General features: G+C 42.5%; 1 long non-coding RNA gene across 1 annotated transcript; it reads right to left on the bottom strand.

Annotated features, from left to right (window-relative positions):
• Nucleotides 1–558: 558 nt before the first annotated feature.
• Nucleotides 559–26,450, bottom strand: LOC309333788. The gene is made up of 4 exons (XR_014152688.1): nucleotides 26,280–26,450; nucleotides 1,816–2,095; nucleotides 1,470–1,547; nucleotides 559–747 (listed from the first exon to the last, which is right to left on the bottom strand). It is a non-coding gene; the product is annotated as an uncharacterized lncRNA (long non-coding RNA).
• Between the last annotated feature and the right edge of the window lie 1,278 nt (nucleotides 26,451–27,728).

Raw genomic sequence — 27,728 nt, 5'->3', positions numbered from 1 at the left:
AGCAGCGTATGGGCACATGCTTTTGAGCACTGGAGTTATATGTTGGCAATCATCTGCCCCGTCAACAGTCTAGCTGCTGCATTTTGCACTAGCTGGAACTTCTAGACCAGACCCAAGACCATGCTTAAATAATCAAGTCTTAAGGTTACCGATGTAGGGCTCTATCCCTGTCCAAGAACAGCTGTAGTTGATGTACTGGCCATAGCTAGTAAAGGACACTCCTAGCCACTGAGGCTACCTGAGCTTCTAGCAGAAAAAGTGGATCCACAAGCACCCAGTAAATCCCAGCCTGTTCTTTCAGAGGGAACATACCCATCTTGGCTCAAGAACAGCTGTGTCCTTACTCATCACTCTGTTGTTCTGTTGCAAGAGTCAGATATGACATGCAGGGAGTCAAGTGACACATATGAAAGCAGACTTTAGACCAGAAGTGGCATAACATTTTCTCTAAAGTCAGGGTCCAGTTTGTGTTTTAAAAGAAAGATCCTAATCACTGATAAAGAACACAACAAATTAGCTACTTTTGAAGCATGGTCTAAAAAGAGAGAGAGAACTGAGTCACATTCTGCAAGTTGGATTTATTTCTCAATGACAGAATTTCCCAAGTCTTCCCTCAAGAGGTTTGCTTCCTTTGTACAAAACTTTGAAGTCATTGTGGTGTTCTATCGCATGCTTCCCTATCAGTCTGTGGACACAGATGTGCGTTTTGCTCCTAGCCTTCAATTCGGCATCAGACCATTTCTCAGCCTGGGTGACAGAACAGAAACAAGCACTTTCAGAACAAGAACATTCATGACGGCTTATCACCCTGCCTTGATCCCCTTGCACAGCACTGTATTTTAATATACAGCACTGGAGGAGACTCAGCTGAAACCCCAGAGCCTTGAGAGGTGGGAGACAGCGTGCTGCTAATTTCCACAGGAACATCAAAGCCAATTTTAAACATTTAAATGCTACGTGACGCAACCAGCCCACAGAACCTTGAGCAGCTTCAGAGGCAGCAACTGCAGATGATGGAAAGCGACATTGCTAAATAAAAATATCCCTCAAGTCACAAATGGAGGGCTAGGTTCACTCGGCTGGGACGTGGCCTTGCTCTTTATCTACCTATTATGGCACATGTTCAGGGAAAGTAATGGAGCAAACATACTTTTTTAGTCAGAGCAAAGTCGTTTTCTTTCCAGGAATAGTAAACAACAAGGCAACAAGAGAGTCAGTGTGACTGGAATAACAGTTAGGGTGTTGGACTAGGACCTTGGAGACCAGGGTTCAATTCCTCACTTGGTCGTGAAGCTCACTGGGTGACTTGGGGCCTGTCACTGCCTCTCAGCCTAATCTACCTCACAGGGTTGTTATGGGGATTAAATGAGGAGGGGAAGACCTTGAACTTCTTGGAGGAAAAGGTGAGATATAAATGCAATAACTATAAATACATACATACATACATACATACATACATACATACATACAGGGTAATGTCCAGATTACATCCTCCCAAAGTTCCCAGAGCGTCACAGTATTGGACAGCGTTAACACTTTGGCCACACCTACCAGAAACAGATTATTGTTTAGCATTACATGATGTAATTTTACAAATGTTATAAATCATCATCATAACATTATACAACTACAACCAATGTATACACTGTGTACATCATATTTAGATAGCATAACTAATCATTTTATTGGTGTAGGGTTTCGGCTATTTTTGTGTAGTTAATAATGATGGTGGTTTAGCATGGAGATTAGTACCAGCAAGCAGATAATTAAAATATCTCTTTTAAAAGTGCTGACTGAAACTTCAGCCCATCTCACCCTTTGGTCTTGAAGAGAGGTTTGACCCAGAAGGAAAAATGTGTCGTACAATCCAACTGATCCCAATGAATGAATGGCATATTAGAAATAAACACCCCCAGAAAGAATGAAATGCACACCCAGCAGATTTCATTTCATCCCACATGATGCTGCCACCTGAGGAAAATTTAGCACTTAGAAGCAAACGTGCTTCAGGATGATGGGCACTTGAGGTAAAATCTTGGAGTGTAACCAAAGGGATGTCAAAACCATGAGTTTTTGATAGCACAGGGAGTGTATTCTGAAAGAAACACAACAAAACGCACCTGTCAAGAACAGTGAGCTGAGGGATGATGGGTGAGTCTTTTCAGAGCACAACCAGGATGTGCTGTGCAGCAGCCATGCTAAAGGGAACATAAACCACTTAAAGCGTAAATAATTGCAGAACGACCACATTGGCCTATTATGAGTTATTGTGGTGTTGTATTGCAGCATTATTATGCTGTTCCTTTCCTCTTCTGTGGAAAAAGGCCCTGAATCACCCAAGATGAAGAGAGCTGGATAATGATTATGACAGAAAAATACAAGTTGCTGCAACCTCCATATCTCTGGCTCAATCAGCCTATTCTAAATGCATAATGTCTGTTTAACATTTTTATCATGTCCTTCCTCCAATAGCCCTATAGAATAAATGGGATTATTGCATTTTACCTTCACAACAACCCTGCAAAGCAGCCTGAGGCATCAGAGTCATAAACATATTGTTAAATGTGTCTGTCCCCCCAAAAACCTTGAGGTCCACCAGTGGTAGTCATGCACAAAACAGTAACTTGGGTCAGTTGTGCGGGGAGCCAGATGCAATATGCTCAGGGGACAATAATAATCACCTACAACTTTTACTCAAGTGAAACCACCATGTCGCAACACAGCACATGACCGGTAGTCATATGCTTCACCCTCCATCTTATTGTTGCCAGAGGCCATGCCTGCACTGCAGTATTTCCTGCTAATACTATGCATGATTTTGTTTCACAGCGCATAGAGCACATTTGGTTTGTCATCGTCTGATCTCTCTCTGATCCCAGATACTGCACACATTTCGGTTACATGATACCCTGTGTGCTTATGCTTTTGTTGGTGTTTTTAATGTGATGCTGTTGCATCATTGTTCATTTACTGCATTTTATGGATTTTTTTATTGCTTTATATTGTGGTATTGTATATTATTTTACTGTTTTACAGTTTCCTGTTTGAATTCAGACTATAAGCTGTCTGTGGAACTCCCCGTTCTTCCCGCTATTGAAAGCATGTGGTATCCAGTACAGTATTTAAATAATATGTAAATCAACAGTCAAATAAATGGAAAAATTGCCTTCACACATTTTCAAGGCATGGGTTAATCATACTGGGTACTGTACTGAACAGTGCCAAGCACCACACAACTCTGAAATACATTCTCACTTCCGTGTGCTAACACAAATAACTACATGAGCTCACACTCAGTGAGGGGAAAGGAAATTATTTTTCTAGTGATGGAGACAATACATGCCAGGTAAAGGCTTCAAAACAGGATCTGCCCTGTAGACTTATGAACAGTGGAAAGAATTTCCCACAGGCCAAGTTAACACAACACGTAAGGAGGAAGGGTGACTACAAAGCTCATCTGTGGTGCTGCTGCAGTCCATCTGATCCCTGCAGTCCACCCAGCATAGGCTTCCTGGATAGCTTCCCATTTGAGGAAAAAGAGCCTGAAAGGGAGAAAGTCTGAAATTTCCAGAGTTCTAGCTCTTCCTGGTTCCTGGAGAGAATGAGGAAGTGGCAAGCAGAAATAACTAAAGGAGTGCCTCAACCGCAACCTGAGAGGGGGCATTTCATGACTCTGAAACAGCATGGAATAATTCACAGCTGAATTATTATTCTACACCATTTCTTTCTTTCAAAAACAACAAAGAGTTTTGAGTACTTTGAGGACAACTTATGGTGCCTCAAAATTCTTTGCTCTTTTTGCTGCAACCATGGCTATGTACGTATTACCAACTCAAAATGCGGCCAGGTCTTTCTCTTTCTCGATTCGGATCAATGCTGATTGAGGAGGGAGACTCGGTACTGTATTTCATAAGAAACACAAGGATATATAAGGATTGTAGCTAATATTGTGTGTACACCACTTCCCAATGCACCAGTGAGAACACACAGAATGTAGAGTGAATGGAAGTGTGTACACATAGCCAGACTAGCATGTCTACCCCTCTGGAAATCCTTCCAGTCACACTAACATTTATGTTTCCCCCCAGGACATCTGCCCTGCTGCCAGAAGCATAAACAGCTGCCACCTGGATATGCATTCTCTCATAGCTGGATCATGTGAGTTTATCTTTTGCTCTTTGTTCCATGCCGACAGGGCCTTCTGGTTTAGTTGGAGTATGAGTGCTTCCAGACTGTTCAGGTGGGATTCACATACCCACAAACATTCGCAGTGGTTCCTCTCTCTCTCTCTCTTTTTAAAATAATTTTTATTAACCGACCAATCAAATCAAATCAAATCAAATCAAATCACATCACATAAATTCTGAATTACAAAGCCAAATTTTAATTTTTTTGTTGGGGGGACCCATATTTCAAGTTCCGAAGGGGATTCCAATCATCTTCTTGCTTCTGCGTTAATATCCACAAATCTGTCCAAATAATGTTCATAATTCTATCCAGTCCCATCTTGCTGTTCCCACATCTCATCTTATTCATATATTTTTCTTTTTTCCTTATGATCTCTTCTGATAATCTCCTTAAGCAGGTAAACACCAGTTATAATCCTGTGTGAATTTTTCCGTTTGTCCAATCACCATATCAAGATGGATTCCATATATCATCACTTCCATAAATTAAAGCACTCTTTCCATCATTAATCTTAGCAAATCTGTCGCCTTCTTTAGTCCCTCTGAGGAGACTCGCCCACAATATGCAAACAGATCCATTCCTACTCCCAGACATAAGTCTTTTGACAGAACTTGCCAAAATGGCGACGCTATTTTTTACTGCGTCATCCCAAAGCTCTTATACTTTCCACGATCTTCTTAAAACATGCTTTTGGTTAGAAAATTATCTCCACACAGTCTTAAATCATCAGCTTAGGTCATTTAAACGGCATTTCTGACTTGTGTGGGGGGGGGTTCTTGGTTAATCAGATAGAGAAAAGAAAGTAAAGTTCCCCCCCCCCATCCAGTCCCGTTGCCGACATACCGAGCCTTGGTGTGTCTTCTCATGATATATTCCTGTTTATCCGACCCGTCTTTTTTCTCAGAGATCTCTTCAATTAGCAGTCTTTACTGCCCCTTCTTCCTTGAAAGATGTGCATTAGCTTCCTCCTAATTGTTTCTTTTGAAGTTGCTGCAGCTAGAGGCACGAATCAGAGACAGCGTCCAGGAGCGCTGAAGTCCACACAAGGGCTTTCTGCCTAGTGCACCCACCCCCTCAAATTCGGGGGTGGTATAGGGCAGTGTTCCCCAACCTTGGCCTCCAGCTGTTTTGGACTACAACTCCCATCATCCCTCGCTAGCAAGACCTGTGGTCAAGGATGATGGGAATTCTAGTCCAAAAACAGCTGGAGGCCCAAGGTTGGGGAACACTGGTATAGGGCACAGCAGGCAAGGGCAGTCCCCCCCCCACTTGCTTGGGGGGGCCGGGAGGCTGTTTACTCCCATCACAGCCTCTTAATTACCTCGTGTGGGTCAGAGAGATGTTATTGTCAGCCATCTTCCAATGCGCCCCTAGTGGCCCCCCCAAAGTGGTTCCACTCTCATCTCTACTTCATCAGATGAAACCCCCTCTCCCCAGCCTGATGTTGGTCTCTCATCAACACCCATCATCCCTAGCCGGCATTAGGAAAAATGCGGTCATTGCTGCTTCTCTCAACACCCTAGACAAATTCATGCTTGCCATAGGAAATCAGCCATGTCCTGCTGGTCCTGATTGTGGAGATAGAGCTGTTCATGGCACAATAACCTTCTCTCCCCCCCCCCCCATGCCATCCTGTTCCCATTACCTGGAAATAAGACCCATTAAACACAAAGAGACTCACTTCTGAGTTGACATTGTACTATAAGGTAACTAACTACACAGTGAATTTTTATTGAGTGTCTGGCTCTAGGTTCTGCCAAAACATCTGTGCATAATTTTCACATCTTGCACCTGTCATTTGGGGAGGGGATTCTTCAGCATCCACCTTCACTTATCACATAACAGCATTTACAAAATATAACTTCTAGGGAGCACCTGATAAACACACCCAGGAAATATGCATTCTGGTTGCAAGGGGGGGAATGCTGGAGATTCCAAGGACTACTGGACAAAAGCAGGAAAAGTGCTATAAATGGAAGAGGAAAAATAAAACTCTTTAGGACTCCAGGGATTCCTACTTACTGGTGTCCAAACAATGCACTTATCAATCAAAACTCATTATCTAAAAATCCTGACAGGCTGGCTTTTTTTTCGCAGAAATGGCTTAGAAGGGTACCTGCACATTTTGCTTCTTAACTTTCTTTCTCGATGGGATAGAGACTTACTTCTTTCTTTAAATATAAGCTCAGAGTCAAAGTTGCCTGACTGGGAGTGCCAATAGAGGCCTTTAGCAACACAGTATGGCTCAGATACAGACGCAGGTGGCGCTGTGGGTAAAACCTCAGTGCCTAGGACTTGCCGATCGTATGGTTGGTGGTTCGAATCCCCACGGCGGGGTGAGCTCCCGTCGTTCGGTCCCAGCTCCTGCCCACCTAACAGTTCGAAAGCATGTCAAAGTGCAAGTAGATAAATAGGGACCGCTTTATAGTGGGAAGGTAAACGGTGTTTCCGTGTGCTGCGCTGGTGCTGGCTTGCCAGCTGCAGCTTCATCACGCTGGCCACGTGACCCGGAAGTGCCTTCGGACGGCGCCGGCTCACGGCCTCTAGAGCGAGATGAGCACGCAACCCTAGAGTCGGACAAGACTGGCCCGTACGGGCAGGGGTACCTTTACCTTTACCTATGGCTCAGATGCTTCATAAGGCAATATAGAATCAGTACAGTGTGGTTCCAGGCACTCCACCCTCCGCATATGGATTTGGGTGCATGGCACTTAAGTTGTAAGCAAACACAGTTTATGACAATGCAAATCATTACTGATCATGGGACACATCTGTTATGTAATTAGCCTTAGCTTCCAATTTCCTGGCTTTATGGCATTTGAGCCAACATGAAGTAGTTTTAACTCTGGTCTTAAACTGGCAGATTTTTTAAATCAATGAATCTTTTAGATTTTTGAACATAGCTGTCAACGTTTCCCTTTTTTTAAAGCGAAATTCCCTTATTCCGAATAGGATTCCTCACAAGAAAAGGGAAAAGTTGACAGCTATGTTTTTGAAATGTTAGCAATCTGACCTTTTCCCATCCAATTCATCTGCAGCCATTAATGAAACAGCTTACATGAGTCTCCTCCTTTCCCTGTATATCCTCATAATGACCCTGTAGTAGAGGCTCAGAGGAAAAGACTGGCCCAAAGTCACCCAATGAGCTTCACAGCTGAGCAGGGATTTGAACTCTAGTCTGCCTCTCCCCACTCTCTACCACACTAGCTCTTTTAAGATTTGTTCTTTTTCACCCACCTCCCTCTCTTCAGCAGCAGCAACAGTGTCATTTAATTAACCATCTGTTCTAATGTTTAGGTAATTTGAAAGGGTTTTTAACATTCTTCGAAAGCTGCTCAATCCCCTGCAAAGCTCACTACTGCAAAAGCAGATTTAGCATTGTTGTTTTTTCCAAAGGGAGAGGGAAGGAAATAGCAGCATAACTGCTCCTTTACAACAAGGCTCTCTGACCCTTAGCTAAATATCTGCCCCAGAAATAATCCGCCTGCATTTTTCACTGGCAAAATGTTGGAGGGGGACGGAGTATGATGCAAGGGCTAAGCTGCACTTTAACTTGTTGGGAGGGACATGCTTTCCGTGGCCATGCCAAAAGGCCCTTTCAGTGCTTATCACTTTGTTTGCTTATTATCCTGCTGCTGCTTATTTTAAAAAAATCTTTAAAAGAGGGGAAGGAAAGGGAGGTGACCATACTCTTTCCAAAAATCAGTTAAGTTTGTGAAGCAGTTTCAGAAAACATACTTTCTAATTGTGCTTGTCTTCAGCTTTCATATGACCTACATACAATGTCACTGAAGCACAGTTGGTGTTTTTTCTTCCCTCCCCTGTGGCACAGGAGGAAAAAAAGCACTGAAGACTTTTCCTACTGCACTGTTCTGAGAACAATCAAAACAATCTTGTTTCTGCAGTCCCACCCTGTGCAGTCTGTAAACAGCTCTCCTGGATACGAATGGGAGCGATGGCCCCATGAGGAGAAAGCACTCAGCATTCTGAGTTTCTGACAGAAAAGAGAACAAACACGAATTCAAGAACCCTCGGCTGCAATTTCAGCCCTCTGAAGAATTACAAAATGGCGTTCATGTGGCTGCAGGTTCTGTCAGGAATCACAGGGCTCTGGTTAACCTTTCCTCTGGCTGGCTGGCAGCTCTCTGCAATGGTGCTCCATCACTTGAGTCTAATTACAATGGCAAGTTCCACCACCATAGCATTTCATCGCCTTATCATGCGGTAAGAGAGGAAGGAAGGAAAGGAAAAATCAAGAGTCTTTTACGAAGACACATTATGCTGTCCTACTTCTGGATCCTTTGCTGTCACTTGAGGCTCAGGTGGCCTCAGTGGTGCAGAGTGGATTCCATCCACTTCGGTTGGTGGCCCAGTTCAGCTCCTATCTGTACAAGTATAGCCTAATTTCTGTCGTCAATGCTCTGGTAGCTTCTAGGTTAGATTACTACAACACGTTATATGTGGGGCTGCCTCTGAAGGCGGTTTGGAAACTTCAGCTGGTGCAGAATTCGGCAGCTAGGTTGCTGACTGCGGCAAGATGGTTTGAGCATATTACATTAATGTTACACTGATCCTGGCCCGACTGCACTGGCTGTCAATTAGTTTCCAGGCCCAATTCAACGTGCTGATTTCGACCTATAAAACCTTAAATGGCTCAGGACCGCAGTATCTCAAGGACTGCCTCTCTCCATATTAATTGACCTGGACCCTACAATCACCACCTGAGGCCCTTCTTCTACATGAGGTCCAGAGGTTGGCAACACAAGAATGGGCCTTTTCTGGCGCCTTTAGGTGCCAGATGAAAACGTTTCTCTATAACCAGGATTTGGCTGATTGATATGGCCTTTGAAATGTTTTGTGGGAAGGGGTTGTTGGTTTGTTCCTGTTTTGTTTTTGTTTTTTTTAGTATATATTTTGTGTTCTCATTTTTCATTGTTCCAGGCCACACCAATCTCTGCCGACTGGTTGCAAGATTCCAGGGGTCTTGGCACTTAACCAGGGTTTGTGTTCCTTTAAGAAACATGTTTTATTCACACATATTTACACCTGAGTTTTACGGAGAGTTCACAGCGTTTACATCCCAAGAGGGGCTTGTCCTTCCTAGGAGCACCATTCTTGTGTCTCTCCATAACAGCCTGATCCAGCCAGCCAGCCAGCAGTTCTGCCTACGTCCTCCTTCCCTTTCCCAGCAGCACTTGCAGAAAGCACTCCTGTTTCAAACGGACACCTTTCTTCCTGTAGTGACATCATACACCCATCATACACCCTATGGATGTGGAATCTCTGTATACCAACATCCCACACAACGATGGTTTACAAGCTATAAGGAACACCATTTCAGATAAAACCACAGCGGACTTTGCCACCAAACTCTGCCAATTTGTCCTTACCCACAACAACTTCAAATTCGGTGATGACCTGTTCCTTCAGATCAGCGGCACAGCAATGGGCACCCGCATGGCCCCACAGTATGCCAACATCTTCATGGCAGATTTAGAACAACGTTTCCTAAACTCCTACCCACTCAAACCTCTCTTGTACCTGCGATACATTGACGATATTTTTATCATCTGGACACATGGTCAACAGACCCTGAACACCTTCCACCAGAAATTCAATAATTTTCACCCCACAATCAACCTAACAATGAATCAATCTATGCAAGAAATACATTTTTTGGACACTACTATAAAAATACAGGATGGGCACATAGACACCACCTTATACCGTAAACCAACTGACCGACAAACATATCTACATGCCTCTAGCTACCATCCCAAACATACCAAACAGTCCATTGTATATAGCCAGGCACTACGTTACAGCCGCATCTGTTCCAATTCTACAGACAGAGACTCTCACCTAAGAGATCTACAGCAAACCTTTTTAGAACTAAAATACCCAACAGATGAAGTTAGACAACAGATCAACAGAGCCAGACTGATACCCAGAGAGAACTTGCTGCAAGACAGACCAAAAAAAGAAAATAACAGAACACCTCTAGTCATCACATACAGCTCCCAAGTTAAAACAGTACAACGCATCATCAGAGATCTGCAACCTGTCCTGGACAATGACAGTTCTCTTTCTCAAGCTCTGGGAGGAAGACCTTTCATTGCCTACAGACAGCCACCCAGTCTTAAACAACTCCTAACCCACAATAATACTACAACCAGACCTAACACGGACACTGGCACCAGAGCCTGCAATAAACCCAGATGCCAACTTTGCTGCCACATACACCCGGACAACACCATTACTGGCCCCAACAACATCACACATACCATCTCGGGACTATTTAATTGCTCATCGTCTAACATTGTGTATGCCATAAAATGCCAACAGTGTCCTTCAGCTCTCTATATTGGACAAACAGGCCAGACCTTACGCCAAAGAATAAACGGACATAAATCGGACATCAGGAATCACAAGACAGAGAAACCAGTAGGAGAACACTTCAATCTCCCAGGACATTCTATACAAGATCTCAAAGTAGCTGTTTTACTACAAAGGAATTTCAGAAATAGACTGGAAAGAGAAGCTGCTGAATTACAACTTATCACCAAACTTAAAACCATGGAGAAACCTGGTCTGAACAAAGACCTTGGATTCTTATCTCATTATACATGACAAAGCCATTTTTCACCTTTTCACCCCTTGCTTTTTCCTGTAAGACCTATTGCAGTCGTTAAGAGTCGTCAACAGGCTCATCACAGCTATCTGCCAATCACCCATTCCCACCACCCTTCTAAGTAATACCCCTCCCCACCTTCTCACTATATAGAAGGGTCTGGAAACGTCTGTTTCAGTGTATCTGAAGAATTGTGCATGTACACGAAAGCTCATACCAAGAACTGACTTAGTTGGTCTTTAAGGTGCTACTGGAAGGAATTTGTTTTGTTTTGACTATGGCAGACCAACACGGCTACCTATCTGTAATCATACACCCTTGTTAACCCTGGCAACCTCCTCCTCTCAGTTCTTTTCCTGCTAAATCATCCACCTATAGAGGCATCCAGGGAGATTTCTACTGCAACGGGAGTAATATTTTTGGCCCTGGACGAGACCTTAGAACATATGGTGGCTTGTCATTTTAACTTTCCTGAGACCAAGACCCTGGGAACAAAGAAGCAAATTATTGAGGGGGAAGCTAAAACAAAACAAAACAAAACAAAACAAAACAAAACAAAACAAAACGTGTCTCATATACCTTTTGAGTTCTCTGAAAGAATTCTGGGTACTGTAGTTTAGGGAAGCTTTTAATGTTTAATAGATTATTGTATTTTAATATGCTGTTGGAAGCCGCCCAGAGTGACTGGGGAAACCCAGCCAGATGGCCGGGGTATAAATAATAAGTTATTATTATTATTATCATTATTATTATTATTATTATTATTATTATTACACTGTAGCTGACCTACCTCCCCCTGCAATATTTTTTTTCGTTGGAACTCCTGCATGTGTGCTCTGTCTCTTTCACAAATGTGTGTGCACGCACATCAGCCTCAGATTATTGGTGAGTGTTCTTGAGTGAATTAGAAGATCTATTCCAGACTTGCATTATCCTTTCCAGTGTTTTGGCAGAGTGGAATAAAAACATTGTGTTCTTTTCTAAAACCCAGCGGAGCAAAACCCTTCGGTTCTGCCCAACCTTAGAAACAAATAAAAATGTTTCAGTTCACTGCAAAAAGAGCAAAGCAGAAGAGCTGTCACTGGCTCAGCAGAAGCAGGCCAATCCTGCTTGATGATTGCCAGAGACAAGAATTTGATAAAATTACTGTAACCAGATCACGGAAAGGTGAAGTCTTGGGGTATTTATAGAAAGCTGATTTGCAAATGGTTGCCAATGTCATGTTTCCCATTTACAGACTTTTTCTGTGGAACTGGAATTTATGCTATTGTCTATTTTGCCTGTTTTTAACTTGTACCACTCTTTGAAATTTCTTTTGTAATTACGCATGATAAATACAATAAAGTCCAGCTTACCCATACCACAGCTAATCACGAAGAAGCAAGTGTGTGGATACACAGAGCAAAAAATCACTGCTACTTCCCCCCCCCCCCATCCTGCTTCTGCTGGGGAGGCAAACAAAAGCCTGGGTTCACAAGTAAAGAATGTGCTAAGGCACACCATGCTGGAGGCTGTATGCAGTGCTTTTTTCTGGGGGAACACAAGGGTACACATATCCCTAAACACTTTGTGAATCTTTGTATTTTTGTCCATTTACTGTATTTATTTTTCCAGATTTGAACTATAAGATGGTGATTTTCTTGAGTCAAAATGAGAGGAAAAAAAGCACTGGTTGTATGGATAACATTTTATCACTTGTCGCATGGATTTAAGCCTTGTAGACATTCAGATGGGACACACATGGGCAAAAGTGTGCAGAGGGACAGAGGCATACATGCTAGCCCCATTCTCAATGTCACTTGACCAACAGCCCCTTTTCATTTTGTTCTTCCTGCAAGATGGGTGTATGAGCAACTTCCCAGTGGTCCTGGGTCCCTTGCCTGATGGCAGAGGCCAGAATATGCATCCCATCTTTTCTACAGTCCAGGATCCATAACATATTTGAACCCAGTTCTCCCAAGTTAAGGTCAGTATTTATCACAGAGCACTTCCAGGCAATTTTCTGGTGGGATACAATACCAGCAAATGCAGCTTTTGTTGCTTCAGTTGTACAACTGTTGCTCTTGTACCACAAACCCCTCCAAAAATCAGAGTGTTTGCAATATTTATTTATCTACCTTTATCTATTTATTAAATTTGTATACCACCCTCTATCTCGTGGTGGTTCACAGCATAAAAATACAAGCTAAAAACACAAAACACATAATATAAACAAAACAGTAACACCCCCTCCATCAAACACATTAAAAAGGATGTTAGTCAGCCAAAGGCCTGGTTGAAAAGGAACATTTTTGCCTGGTGCCTAAATGTGCCAGGGGTAGGATAACATTTACTTGATGCAGCATTGTGTAACTTCCCCTCAAACAAGTCAGAATGAATGTTTTATAAACAGGTATTAAGTATATACAAGAAACAGTTTCTAAAGTAGGCCGCTCACAAAAGAAATGAATGTAACATGATACAGCAAGAAGCTTGGTAATCATTTGTGTGTGTGTGTGAGAGTGTGTGTGTAGCAACAACACTAAGCCAACGTAACAAGTTAACTTACTTCAGCAGAAGCTTAGATACAATCCACATGCAAAGCTTAGATAAGATCCACATATGAAGCATATAATTAATTAGGCCACAGCCAAAATAAGGCCATAGACTGAGGCAGGGGAGATACATCATCTGATCTATGTGTCACCAGATAGTTAACAGGAAGAATTTTCAAGGTACTGAAAAAACCAGTTACTGTGCAAAATGTGTCATGGGCAGGGGCACTGAAGCAAAGCAGCATACACCAATGTACAGTGGTACCTCGGGTTAAGTACTTAATTCGTTCCGGAGGTCTGTACTTCACCTGAGGCACCACTTTGGCTGATGGGGCCTCCTGCTGCTGCTGTGCCGCTGGAGCACGATTTCTGTTCTCAACCTGAAGCAAAGTTCTTAACCTGAAGCACTATTTCTTTGTTAGCGGAGTATGTAACCTGAAGCGTATGTAACCTGAGGTACCACTGTGCTCTGAAATGTACCAAGCAGCTAACCAATGCCATAAGCCCATCTCCTTCTCCAGAGGTATGAACAAGCAAGAGCAAGAGGAAAATGGCATTCTTGGAGGTTCAAGAGGTGTTGGTGTACAGGCTCAGATTATGAAACCGATTCATCCAGAATATCTGTTGACGCAAATCTTATCTAGAATGAAGGGGAGTAGCTGGAGGACGGAGTCTTGAGCAACTCCATTCATTTCAGTGCGGCTTCTTCAGGAGACAGTGCCAAGAGTCTAGATTCTAATCTGCTTTGCAACGTGATCGCCTTGTACAGTCTGATCTGCTTAATGTGCTGTTCTTCTAGCGACAGGCAAGTGGCCAGTTGTGGTGATGAAAAACAATTTAAATTAAATTTCCTCAGGAGGCACCTGGTCAGCTAATTAAATGTGTGAATAACATATAATAAAAGGCAAGCATGTCATAAAACAACTGAACAAATGGAAAAAAGCATGTGAAGACGTCAACACATGCCTGCTTCTGGTTCAGCTCCCCTGGACTTCACCATGTGTGGGAGCTTTATTCTGGCTTATTTTGGGGGTTTTCTGTTTTTGTGATTTTTCCCCCTCCTGTTTTTGTGATTTATCTTTTAGTTTGGTATTTTTACACTGGTTTTCAATCTGTTTTCTTCTCTCTCAACCCCTGCTTCGGATACCCTTTACTCATGAAAGCATTTTTTTCATTCTTTTAATATTTAAAGTGTGAGATTTTTAATGGAATGGTTCTGTCTGCTGAACACTGCAAGCTGTTCTGGGGTTTCAAGTCAAAAAGTAGCATATTGTTAATTAATTAAACAAAACACTGTAAGGAAAGGTTATTTTCAATGTTTTTAAAGGAAAGCAGCTGAAAACAAAAACCATCCCAAATCAAACCTGAAATTGTGTCCTTAAGGAAGTTAACATTTGAAAATCTGTATCAAATTCAATGAGCTGTATTAAAAAGTAATACGTATACAGTACTCAGATGTAGTAGTCCTTTTTGGGTCAGAGTGAAATGTAGGAATCAATTCTGAGATTTTGATGTTTGGTTTTAATACCAGTATTTGACTTTTAAATGGATATTTGAATTTCAACACAAAAATTGTTACAATGAAAAAAAAATGAGCAAATAAGCTATGGCTACATACAAGTAATTAGGACATAATTTACTTCAGTGGAAGAGCCTTTCACTTCCCTCACTGATGAACCTCAAATCAATAATTCCATGGTACCATCATCAAAGCTGCCTTTAAAGTTGCAAATCTATTTTGTTAACAGAGAAATCTGAGGGCTCCCTTGGACAAAAAAACAGGGACCCCAGCCAGGAATACCAGAGCAGCAGCCATTAGGCTTGAAGGCTTGGTCTTTATTGAAGACTATCGCAACAGAACTCCCACCTGCCACCACGTGAAACAAGATGGAAGCCCCATACAAAAGAGAATCCAAACTTTTATTTAGCTGCTAATCCCCATGTTGCGGGATGCGGGTGGCGCTGTGGGTTAAACCACAGAGCCTAGGACTTGCTGATCGGAAGGTCGGTGGTTCAAATCCCCGTGACAGGGTGAGCTCCCGTTGTTTGGTCCCTGCTCCTGCCAACCTAGCAGTTTGAAGGCACATCAAAGTGCAAGTAGATAAATAGGTACCGCTCCGGTGGGAAGGTAAACGGCGTTTCTGTGTGCTGCTCTGGTTCACCAGAAATGGCTTAGTGATTCTGGCCACATGACCCGGAAGCTGTATGCCGGCCAATAAAGCGAGATGAACGCCGCAACCCCAGAGTCGGTCACGACTGGACCTAATGGTCAGAGGTCCCTTTACTTTTACCTTTAATCCCCGTGTTACACCCCCCCCCAAACTACATCACTAATACATCATGGTTACATCATGAAAGGGGAGATCTAGAGGCAGTAATCTGAGCATGCTGGACCCTGCCCCATGCCTCCCCTTGCCCTCCACCAAGCACCTATCAAGTGTAACAAAAGAGATATTTACATTTCCCTGTTTCCCTGCCAAGTTGTTGTTGTTTAGTCATTTAGTTGTGTCCAACTCTTCGTGACCCCATGAACCAATCACACCCTTTTGTCTTCATCTGGGTTTCTTATTTCTGGAATGGCTACCTGTCTGGCAATCAGGTATCAGGATGCCAGGTATAATCACTCAGGCAGAGGGGCTGCTGAGTAGCTGAGCTCACATGTCTATATGAATTTCTGAAGTTTTCCCAGTGAGCCAGTACAGAGATATATTTATCAGTGAATTTTTACATTTGGTATTGTGCAGCAGAGGCCCTTTGAATACTGTAGATAGGAATAAACTGTGATGAAGTGTTTTGTGGGGACAAATCACAAAAGTCACAAAAGTGATTGTGCTGATTTTAGTAGTGGGCTGCATGTGCATGATATCTGCTGGAGGGGCAACGCCCCCCCAACCTGTACATAAATTGCTGCAACAATTTCACCACAAGAAAGTATGCATGACAGCAGCCCAGGACTGCAAATTCAGTCAGAATAACGCTGACCAAATGAAGTGCTGTTCCAAACCAAACACCTTACCTAAGCTCTGCATATAATGCAGCCAATTTCTGGAGACCACAGTGGGGGGAGAGTGCTCTAATGTTTGGGTCCTGCTTGTGGGTTTTCCACAGGCATTTGGTTGGCCGCTGTATGAGGACAGGATGCTGAATTAGATGGGCCATTGGCCTGATCCAGTAAGCTATTTTTATGGTATTGTTATACTCAATGTCAGCTCCAGGTTTTGGAGGATCCTTGGGCAACACCCCCTCCATGCCCGCCACCGGTGAGTCTACTTCCTCATTGTGGCTGGTCCAAGGAGCTCTTGGCTGTGGGCTCCCTAATGAGGTGCAGGTTCTCTGTGTGTTCCCACCTATGCTAACCCTCGATCCCAGCCCTGAATAGGTCAAAGAGTAGTGTGCATTTGTGCACATTGCCTTTTGTTCACCAGAAGACCAAACTGAGGCACCCTCAGCATAAATACTGAATACACAGCTGTGTACTGCAAGGGCCCACACTTATTTTTCTTGGCATGTTGACCACCTTATATTTGTTAATTTCTATATATTGTGTTGGGACGCGGGTGACGCTAGGACTTGCCGATGATCGTCAGGTCGGCGGTTCGAATCCCCGCGGCGGGGTGCGCTCCTGTTGCTCAGTCCCAGCGCCTGCCAACCTAGCAGTTCGAAAGCACCCCCAGGTGCAAGTAGATAAATAGGGGCCGCTTACTAGCAGGAAGGTAAACGGTGTTTCCGTGTGTGCTGTGCTGGCTCGCCAGATGCAGCTTGTCACGCTGGCCATGTGACCTGGAAGTGTCTGCAGACCTATAGAGTGAGATGAGCACACAACCCTAGAGTCTGTCAAGACTGGCCCGTACGGGCAGGGGTACCTTTACCTTTACCTTTACCTTATATATTGTGTATACACACCACCAGACTGTACAACAAATCCTAACATGTACACACACCATTCTTCCCTCCATCTTTGCCCTGCCATTCAAGATTTCTCAGTTTAAGGCAGAGTCTGTTTTGTAATAAAGTGCTGTAGAAATATTAAGCCACACCCCCTCCCTTGCAGTTGCACACACTAATGAACATTAGCACATGTACCTTTGAAATGAAACGCTTAGCCTGCAGCCTAACTCCGCTCCTGCTACAACAGCCATGAGAAGTGTCTAAAATCCTCTGAGAAATGTCTGGGTGTGTATTTTAAGCACAACAGCCTACCAGCCTGCTTCAGGGAGGCATGTGACTGGAAAAAACAGGTGATGCTTATCAGCACTGTCATCTCACACCTCTGCTGCTCCTTATGGGATCAAAGCACTGAGAACTTCACCAAGGAAGTTTTTAATGGGACTACAGCTCAGCCAGCCAGACCCCAATAGCTTCTAATATTACAGGCGTCCCCCCCCATACATTTATGCAATGGTTACATTTTGGGGCCCCATGTGCATAAATGAAATTGCATAAAGTGGGGAGCACCCTCTAAACACCCTTTAAATGCCCTCTCTGCTGCTCTCTCTTCAAACTGTACCAAAAATACTGTGTCCAAAAATATCCACTACTAGACTTGATGCTCTGGAGCTGGCAAGAGACTGGAGGACATGGAGGAAAGTGGTGGCTGCTGCGCTACCCCACACATCAGCTGTTAGGCGGGGACACTGCACCTACAGTCTCTTCAGGGCTTCCTCTGCCCTCACTGACGTCCTCTTCGGGCTCTGGGGAGAGTCTCCTCGCAAGCCACAAGGACTCTCCAGCTCTCTCTCACCATTTCCGGGTTTGAACTGAATTCGTTAATTATTCCCCGGCGCCACGCATATACGCTGTCGCGCACGAGTGGATTGTGCATGAGCTGGGGAACACCTGTACTGAAAATGCTAACGCTTTTACTTATCCCCATATTCTGCTATAAAAGAGGTTTTGGTGACTTCCAGCATATATAAAAACATAATACAACCATAAACCTTAAAAAGCTTCCCTATACAGGGCTGCCTTCAGATGTTTCCTAAATGTTATATAATTACTCATTTCCCTAACCTCTGATGGGAAGGCATTCCACAGGGTGGGAGCCACTACCAAGATATATGAATATATAGGTATTGTAGCATTGGATAGGATGGGATAGTAAAGCAATCCAAGTAAATCAGGGTCACCTTAGAGTTCTGATGTCATAATGTTTGTTATAAATCTCTAAATATAGTATCATGGATACACATAACTGAGAAGCCTGTCTGAGCTTTTATTTTTTCCAGGAGGCATTTGAGGTTGGCTGTTTGCTTGTTATTGTTACCTCTTGAAAGTGCTGCTGTTGGTGGTGTTACGCCTCTTTATTACCTGCTCTTTTTGCTCTCTAAAGAAAAAAAAAAGTTTCTCTGGATATATCGAGTTGGCCTCAAGTGACAAGGGAGACTGACACAAATACCGTTCTCTCGTACTGTACTTGCGATTTCTCTCCAGACAAGCAACATAATTGGTCTACTGTTTTTATCGATTGTTGCTCAGCAAGGCTGCCTTTCTTAGAAACAGACTTCAGGTAGACTTCAAACATGAACACCTTTATTTAAGTACAGTCCAGCTTATTCCTCACTCTCCAGGCCTGCAGTGGTTTCTGCCTTCCCCTCACCTCTACAGGCATTTCCAGGAGGGAGCAGGTGGCGCTGTGGTCTAAACCATTGAGCCTCTTGGGCTTGCTGATCGAAAGGTTGGCAGTTCAAATCGCCGCAACAGGGTGAGCTCCCGTTGCTCTGTCCCAACTCCTGCTAACCTAGCAGTTCGAAAGCACACCAGTGCAAGTAGATAAATAGGTACCACTGAAGCAGGAAGGTGTTTCCGTGCACTCTGGCTTCCGTCACAGTGTCCCGTTGCGCCAGTAGTGGTTTAGTCATGCTGGCCACATGACCCAGAAACCTGTTTGTGAACAAATGCTAGCTCCCTCGGCCTGAAAGCGAGATGAGCGCCACAACCCCAGAGTCACCTTTGACTGGACTTAAACGTCCAGGGGTCCTTTACTTTTTACCTTTTACAGGCACTTCCCTCCTCAAGTGATTTTCTTTGACCCCATAATTAACTATATATACACCTTTCATCAATAGAAGTGTGATACTGGCAAGTGAGGGTGGGGTGGGTAGAGCATGCTCCACCCCATCCCTCAGCTATCTAGAGAGAAAATGTCTTCCACTTATGTATATGAACATACCTGGTGGTACAAGGGTGGACCCTCTGTTTTTATCTCATGATGTTTGAGTACATCTATATTGTATTGTTTTAAATTTTGTAAGGTGTCTTGGGGGATTCTGCCCCAAAGGCAAGATACAAAATTTTAGATATAAATTAGTTCACATTAAAATAAAATAAAATAAAATAAAATAAAATAAAATAAAGGGTATAAACACCCTTGTTCAGAGCTTGTGTACCTCTGAAGCCCAGATGCTCAGCACAAACAACATGGGAGGGCTGTGGCCTTCATGCCCTGCTTATGGACATTTAGCTGCCACTGTTGGAAACAGAATACTGGGTTTTGATGGACCTTTGGTCTGACCCAATAGGCTTCCGATGTTCACATTTCCCAGGCAAGAACCTGGCACTGTGTGATGTTTTGTCCCAGCTCACGTATATGTGGCAGATTTTCCAGTTACTTCATTTGGTCTGTGGGTTAAAAGTAATATTACAGATGTGAGGAAGTGTAGCTTTAATACTGGGTTGCATCTTGTTGGTAGTTTGTGGGTTGTATCCTGTTATTTGTTTTTAAGCTGTTACCTGAACTGTACCATTAGGGAGGATTGGGTAAAAATATAATCCTGTTATTTATTTATTTTTTAGAGGGCTCTTTGCCCCAATTATGTATCAACGTTGATTATATGCCTTCAAATGGATTTGTGAAAAGCAACCGAATTAAGTTGCTGAATCATCTATGTCCACTAGGTCAGTCCAATGTCAAATGAGAAAATGAGAATACTGCTATATGAAGTGAATAAACTTCTATTGGGAACATAGAAATCTGCTTGTTACTGAGCCAAACCATTGTTCCATCTTGCTCAGTACTGTCTACTCACTGACAGTGGTTCTTCAGGCTTTCAGATAGGAGATTTCGATCTCCTACCTGGTGACTTGAAACTTGGACCATTTGCATACAGAGCATGTGCTGTAGTCCTGAACTACAGCACTTATGCCATTTGGCTATAGTCCTTACACATATTCATGTCAGGCTATATAGTCTATATCTATGTTTGGGTTGCACTTGAGGAAAGGAAAGGAAAGGGCACAGTAAGGCTTGTTCATGCCATCCTGAACACAAGGAACAACCAATAAGAATCTGTTACCACTGGATTTGGGTTTTAGGGGCTGTCACTGTTGTTGTTTATAAAGACAAACTTGATATCTGCAAGATGTTTTGAACTACAACTGCCATAAATCCCAGTGAGCACAGCTACCGCTTTTCTATGGCCCATCAGGATTTTGTTCATAGAAATCCCAGTTAATAACCAGGGGAGAGACAGTGTGTGTGTGTTTACTGCTTTCACCTGCCATGCTCTAACATCCTTTCCCAGGGGCCTTCATAATGAAAGAGCTTCCAGAAAAACTGTGATGGGAATTTTGGCCTTTAGAATCAAGTTATAAAAGCTGAGCGCTGCTAGGTATTGCCATCGGCTTTGGGTCTACTTGGCATATTCTTAATTGTCTTATTGGTAAGTTTAATGCTTTCAGTTTTCTTTGGACATATTTTATTTTATTTATTTTAAATAATTTTATTAGGGTTTTTAAAACAAATTTTAACATATTCAAGAAACTCAAATTACATTTTACATACTTAATATACCGCCCGCCCCCCCACGACTTCCCCCAACTTCTCTTTCTGGTTTAGAATGTATTATTTTTTGTTCTGCATATAGTTTTGTATGTCTTCTATGATAAAATAAACTTATTTCTTAATCTGTACTTAGTCTCTTAGTCCTTATTTTTATTTACTGTTTGTATTTGTCCATTGTAAGTGTATTACTCAAATCCTGCAAGTGAGTTCATTTCAATGTATTTTTTCAGTATATATATCTTAAAAGGTTCCCAATCCCTTTTGAAGTCATTATTGTCTTTATCTTTAAGTTTCTCAGTTAGCTTCACCATATGTCTTTGGACATATTTTAAATCAGTTGCTATTTATTGCTAGTGATGTTGTGATGCTTTATGAATACTGTATTGCACTACTGTATTTATTTTCTGTAAAAGTCTTTGAACGCAAATACAAAATGTGATATATACAAATTGATCAATGACTAGCAATTCAGGGTGCTTTCCCTCATTTTTCTGGGCATCATTTGGCTGCTATGCAATATTTTAAAAATATTTTAAAAATCAACAATAACATCATATGCTATTCTTCCATAGTTCCATGCCTGGCTAAGTAACATGGCAGCTGAACATATTACAGCAGGGGTAGGCAACCTAAGGCCCGTGGGCCAGATGCGGCCAAATCGCCTTCTCAACCTGGCCCATGGATGGTCCGGGAATCAGCGTGTTTTTACATGAGTACCCTTTTATTTAAAATGCATCTCTGGGTTATTTGTGGGGCCTGTCTGGTATTTTTACATGAGTAGAATGTGTGCTTTTATTTAAAATGCATCTCTGGGTTATTTGCGGGGCATAGGAATTCATTCATTCCCCCCCCCCCAAAAAAATATAGTCCGGCTCACCACATGGTCTGAAGGACAGTGGACCGGTGCCCACAGCTGAAAAAGGTTGCTGACCCCTGCATTACAGTTTCCTCACTGTATTTTAAATATTTTGTTGGAAGCTGCTCAGAGTGGCTGGGAAAACCCAGCCAGATGGGTGGGGCATAAATAATAAAGTTGTTGTTGTTGTTGTTGTTGTTGTTGTTGTTGTTGTTGTTGTCACTGTATTGTCAGAGATCTCTTTAGAGTTTAAGTTGTCACTATATCTTTAATAATTATTCCTAAATAATTATTAGGAATAAATTCCTAATTATTAGGAATAAATTATTAGGAATAAATAATTATTATTAGGAATAAATAATAATTATTCCTAAAGTCAATTGTTTGGTATCCAGAAAGAAATCAAACAGTTAAGCTGGCTGGTCATGACATTCACAAGCCCACGGAAAACAAGCAACTTGCTCCAATGTAGTGTTGAACTGAACTGGAGCCTTCTATTCCTCTGGGGAAGGGGTGGCTACTGGTTTAGGAGGCAAGGCCACACTGACTCGTGGAGGGGCCTGTGACAAAGTGTGTGTGGCCAAAGTGTGGAAGTGGGCATGGCTGGGTTTTTCACTGTATTAAGGGAACACTTTAGGGTTTCGTGGGGGGGGGTCACAAAAACCTTTCAGCATCACAGAATCACAGCAGTGGACCCCATGGGAGTGGTCAGATACAATACACTCATACACACATAGGCTACATGCTTGGGGTGCTACAAAGAACCTTTTAGTATTACGGTATCACAGCAGAGGAACCATAGAAGAGTAAAATAATAACGTCTATGAAGCACTTAAGAAACTATCTCTTTAGGTCCGGTGCAGAAAGGGATCTAACCATGATTGCTTCTACCAAGAGCTCACCATGGTTCCCACTTATCAAAAGGGAGCATGCCTGAGCCAGATACTTGACAAAGCTCCCACTTGCCATATTAAGAATCACTTTTACAGAACTACGATTCCAATCGATGCCCTCAGCGGTCTTGGATGGACGGTATGGCAAAGTACATTACGAAGAGAGACTCTGTCTGTGTGGACAACCCTGTGTTGAGGACCTGTGCCATTATTTATTGCAGTGCCCATTATATATAGACCCAAGAGACCGATTTATAAAACCTGTTTACGAATGGAACACATTTGAATAGGGTGGAAAGGGTGAAATGGCTGCTGAGCGACACCGACAACTTTGTTACTTATAAAGTAGCACTCTATGCGCTGGCAGCTAAGAAGATCAGGAGGAAGGAACTAGACAAAACAGCGGTCAACTGCAATAAGGATTCGGATATTTAATTTGGCACATCTTACCTGAGATTCTTCTGCTATTCTGTTCTATTTAATGCAACAAATAATTTTAGTAGCCGTGACCGTGGTTTTATTGTATACAGTGGTGCCTCGCAAGACGAAAAGAATCTGTTCCGCGAGTCTCTTCGTCTAGCGGTTTTTTCGTCTTGCGAAGCAAGCCCATTGACGGCTTAGCGGATTAGCGCTATTAGTGGTTTAGCAGCTTTTAGCAGGTTTTAGTGGGTTTTAGCGGCTTATCGACTTAGCAGATAAGCGGATAAGCGGATAAGCGTCTTAGAAAAGGGGGGGGGGAGGGAAAACCCCCCGCAGGAACTTGCAAGACATTTTCGTCTTGCAAAGCAAGCCCATAGGAAATTTGTTTTGCGAAGCACCTCCAAAACGGAAAACTCTTTCGTCTAGCGAGTTTTCCGGCTTGCGAGGCATTCGTCTTGCGGGGCACCACTGTATCTGTGCCGGATGATTTTTATGGTTATTGTTTTGTTTGTTTGTTTGTTTGTTTTTGTTCTCCTTCTGAATGATGTCATGGCTAGTGCAATAAAAAGTTTAATTGGAATTGGAATAACGTTTATGTAGAGACGGATGGTTCTTAAGGGGGTGCAGGCTCATGGACTACTGATTTAAGAGACTTCAGTGGCTCCAATGTCTCTGACTGATAAGTTCCACCTCAGGTCTGGTCACGATGCTGGATGAGGGACTGCACTCAACATCTCTGTCTGCAATGCCGTTGGCCCAACTGAACTGATTGGTCCCAGGTGGTTGCTCAGGATGGTGACATACGTATACGCATTATATTTTACGACAGTAATGTTTATTCCCATAATTCAGATTAATGAACTCCATTAAATAGCCTCAATGACAGCAGCAGTATGCCATTTAACTTTTACAGAGGCAATAAAGACGACACCCTTAAACCTCATAGGCATCACCTTTCTCCAAGATTATTGGCACTACTTGCAAAGACATTTTGCTGGGTGGTGATATAAGAGAGAGATTTTTAAAAGGTACTATCCAGTCAAAGTTAAGCAGTTTTAAAGTCCAACAAATACTCAACACTGGGTACTTATAAGAAAACATGTATAAAACTGAGCTGCATATTCAGAGGGATTCATTCCCAAATAAATGTGTTTAGAATTTTAGCTGAACTGCTCAGCTCCTGTTAGACCGTGCCCTATATTTCTGTGCAAAGTCAGCTTCCATTTCAGTGGAGGGGTGGGAGGAGAAAGGCAATTTTAGGAGAAACCACTTTAATGATAAGAACAGAAGATGCAACAAAGATCCTCCCAACAAAATATAGGCTAATCTAGTGTGTGCACTAAGGTCTCCTATTTCATAATTCTGTTGTACTCAAATTACATCAGGGCTGGAGCTAGAGCCAACGTAGATAAAAGCATAACTGTTAAGTCCATGGCTGAGAATCTAGGACATGGTTTAGTTACTCTCACAAGTCTCTTAAACAAGGTTAGCTTGTTTTTTTATTGTTCATCCCTTCAGCAGTCTGCTTACACTCATGACCCTTTATTTCTGAGTACCAAAACTAGTATTTTTATGCATGAAACAAGTACAATGAAACCTATTATTAGACCAATTTGGTTAGAATCCACCAGCTTTTGATCACTGAAGTTCATTAAGTAGAAAATAGAAGGCTTGGCCTAGGGTCTGTTTCTTTATGAATAAGAGTTCTGTGTATCTGAAGCTTGAACACATTAATTAATAGCATTATATCCAATGAAATAAAGCACTGGGTCTTTTCTTTTCTTTTTACCCTGCCTGCTGTTGCCTGGTATGTTATTAATGTTTCTTTCTTGCTGATGACATACTATATCAGATTTTCTAAGTGGTCTGCAAAGTGAGCTGTTTGGCATCTTATACTGTTTGGTTGAGGATGTAGAGATGCACATAATAAAACTATTGTACTGTACTCAACAATATTTACTGTATTGTACTGTATCTTTACTTCAGGAATTCAGTTAAAGAGCCATTCATCTTTAAAATGTTATCAGTTTTGCTTACATCCTCTAAGTCGATTTAACTCTGTAAGATATGCATCACAACTAGCTTTCAATTTTTTGCTAGCTATTCTTTTGTTATTGGTTGTGGCCTGTTTCTCCATTTTTGTGCCACTAGCATGTGAGCAGCAACCATTAAATTCCATATTAACACCTTATGCTTGATTTGTTTCCCCAAATTCCCTAATAAAATTGTCATAGAAACATAGGGTTGGATGGGACCACGAGGGTCATCTAGTCCAACCCCCTACAATACAGGAATATTTTGCCCAGTGTAGGGCTCAAACCCATGATCCTGAGATTAAGAGCCTTATGCTTCATTAACTGAGCTATCCCAGGACAGTGACTCTAAGGATAGGTCAGCTTGTTATCATCGAAACAGTTTTAACCACTTTCCCCCACAATTTTTTGATTACTAGATATGTCCACCACTTATGCTTCATGACTGCCCTTAGCATATATACGGTAGATTGCCAAGTTGGTCCACGGGGTGGGGGGAGGCCAAATATTGCAGTGTAGCAACTCATTTATTAGAACCCACCAAAAGGTCATGAGCAAGCTTTTGAGTTCTCCAGAACTCTACATCAGCCTGTATTTTAAACAAAACGAGGACTAGGGGAGAAAAAGCTGGACACGATATTCTCGCTCCAAAATCTGCAGTTTGTGTAACAGTCTTAAAATGGAATTCAGGAAGAGCTGTGCAGAAATAATTGGATTAGGCGTACAAAGAGCAAGACACATTCCAGGATGCACCCAGGGCTACTTGGGATAAGTAAGCAATAATGGCCACTTCCACATTTTTAAAAAACAGAACACCACACCAAGTAGTTACCCAGTTTTGTCTCTAGATAACTACAAATCTATTAACAGTGCAATCCTAACCATGTCTATTCAAAAGTCATATTGAATTCAGTCAGGCTTACACAAAGTAACTACCTGCATACCTGTAGGGACATCTCCATCCCCAACGTTCAGCCTGAACATTGAGGTCCAGCTCTGAGGGCCTTCTGGCAGTTCCTTCACTGCGAGAAGTGAAGTTACAGGGAACCAGGTAAAGGGCCTTTTCGGTGGTGGAGCCCACTCAGTTGAATGCCCTCCTGCCAGGTGTCAAAGAGATAAACAACTATATGACTTTCCGAAGACATCTGAAGGCAGCCCTGTATCGAGAAGCTTTTAATGTTAGATGTTTTGCTGTGTTTTTATGATGTCAGAAGCCTCCCAGAGTGACTGGGGCAACCCAGCCAGCTGGGCGGGATATAAGTATTAAAATCATTATTTCTATTATTATTATTATCATCAACATCATCAAATCGAGTTAGGATTGCCGATTGTTCTACTAGAAGTTATATTGCCTGTTACAAACTGCAACCTGTGACTTTTTCCTCCAACCCCGCCTCCAGTTTTGTTTTAATAACCAACATGTTGAAGAACTCAAAAGGTTTGCTTATTACTTTGTGATTTTTTGTTTCATTCTAATGAAGTGTTACCATATTGTGGCTTTTGGAAAATGTTGTGTTATTTATTCGTTTTCTTCTGTTTCTACCCTGCTTTGTTGCCAAAACCTCTGGGTGGCTTACCACAGTATAACAAGCCAGAGAATTAAACACGAAAAGCTGAAGCATAAAAACAAAAACAATACAAGCATGTGTAATGTGCTTGTTTACATCACTGAGGTTGAAAAAGGCTTGTGTGGAATTACAGTCAAGGAATATGGAAACGAGGACTCCCCCATGCTTCCTGGGTCCCCTGAACCATCACAATTTCATTGCTCAGATGTGTTTTGGTTAAGTTTTGTAACTTGGATCTGCTGACTCACAGTGCTGAGATCACAGGGAAATTTCACACGCAAAGACCAGGAAATAAGTCCCACATCCTTTCCAGTTACGGTACTTCCCTGCCTACTTTCTCTTACTGGAGGGAAGCAGGCTTCATCTTAGCCATACTCATACTGTCTACTAGTTTGAACAGAAGAGAGCTTGGAGCAGGGACCTGACCACTCAAATAATATAAAGCACTGAGTGCAGATGTTCCCATATATAGAACACTGTAATGAAATTAGTTTCTCTCCTGGCTTGAGGATGCTGTGCATTTGACCCTTAAGATTGCCTGTTCCACTGATCCAGAGACAACCAGTTTATTTGTTGCTGCTGCTGTTTTAAACCTCTTCTTGGGCTTCTGCTTTTGCAATACTTTGCAGCAAGAAGCAGCACAAGTATCTTCAATCAGAGTTTGCTCACTTTTCATTTCTGTTTCACTCCCTGCTTCCCCAAGGGCATGAGGTAACAACATTTTGAGGGAAACACAACATGTTTTCCAATTAAATAAATTAAATGGATCTCCCCCTTCAGCACAAGCAGAAAAGATATTTAGGCTTTGTCCTTTCATGTTTGTCT

Source organism: Podarcis erhardii, assembly GCF_964252035.2.
Source record: "Podarcis erhardii genome assembly, chromosome: 2".
Classification (NCBI taxonomy): Eukaryota; Metazoa; Chordata; class Lepidosauria; order Squamata; family Lacertidae; genus Podarcis; species Podarcis erhardii.
The sequence above is the reverse complement of the archived record's forward strand: the minus strand, read 5'-3'. Positions and strand labels throughout refer to the sequence as shown.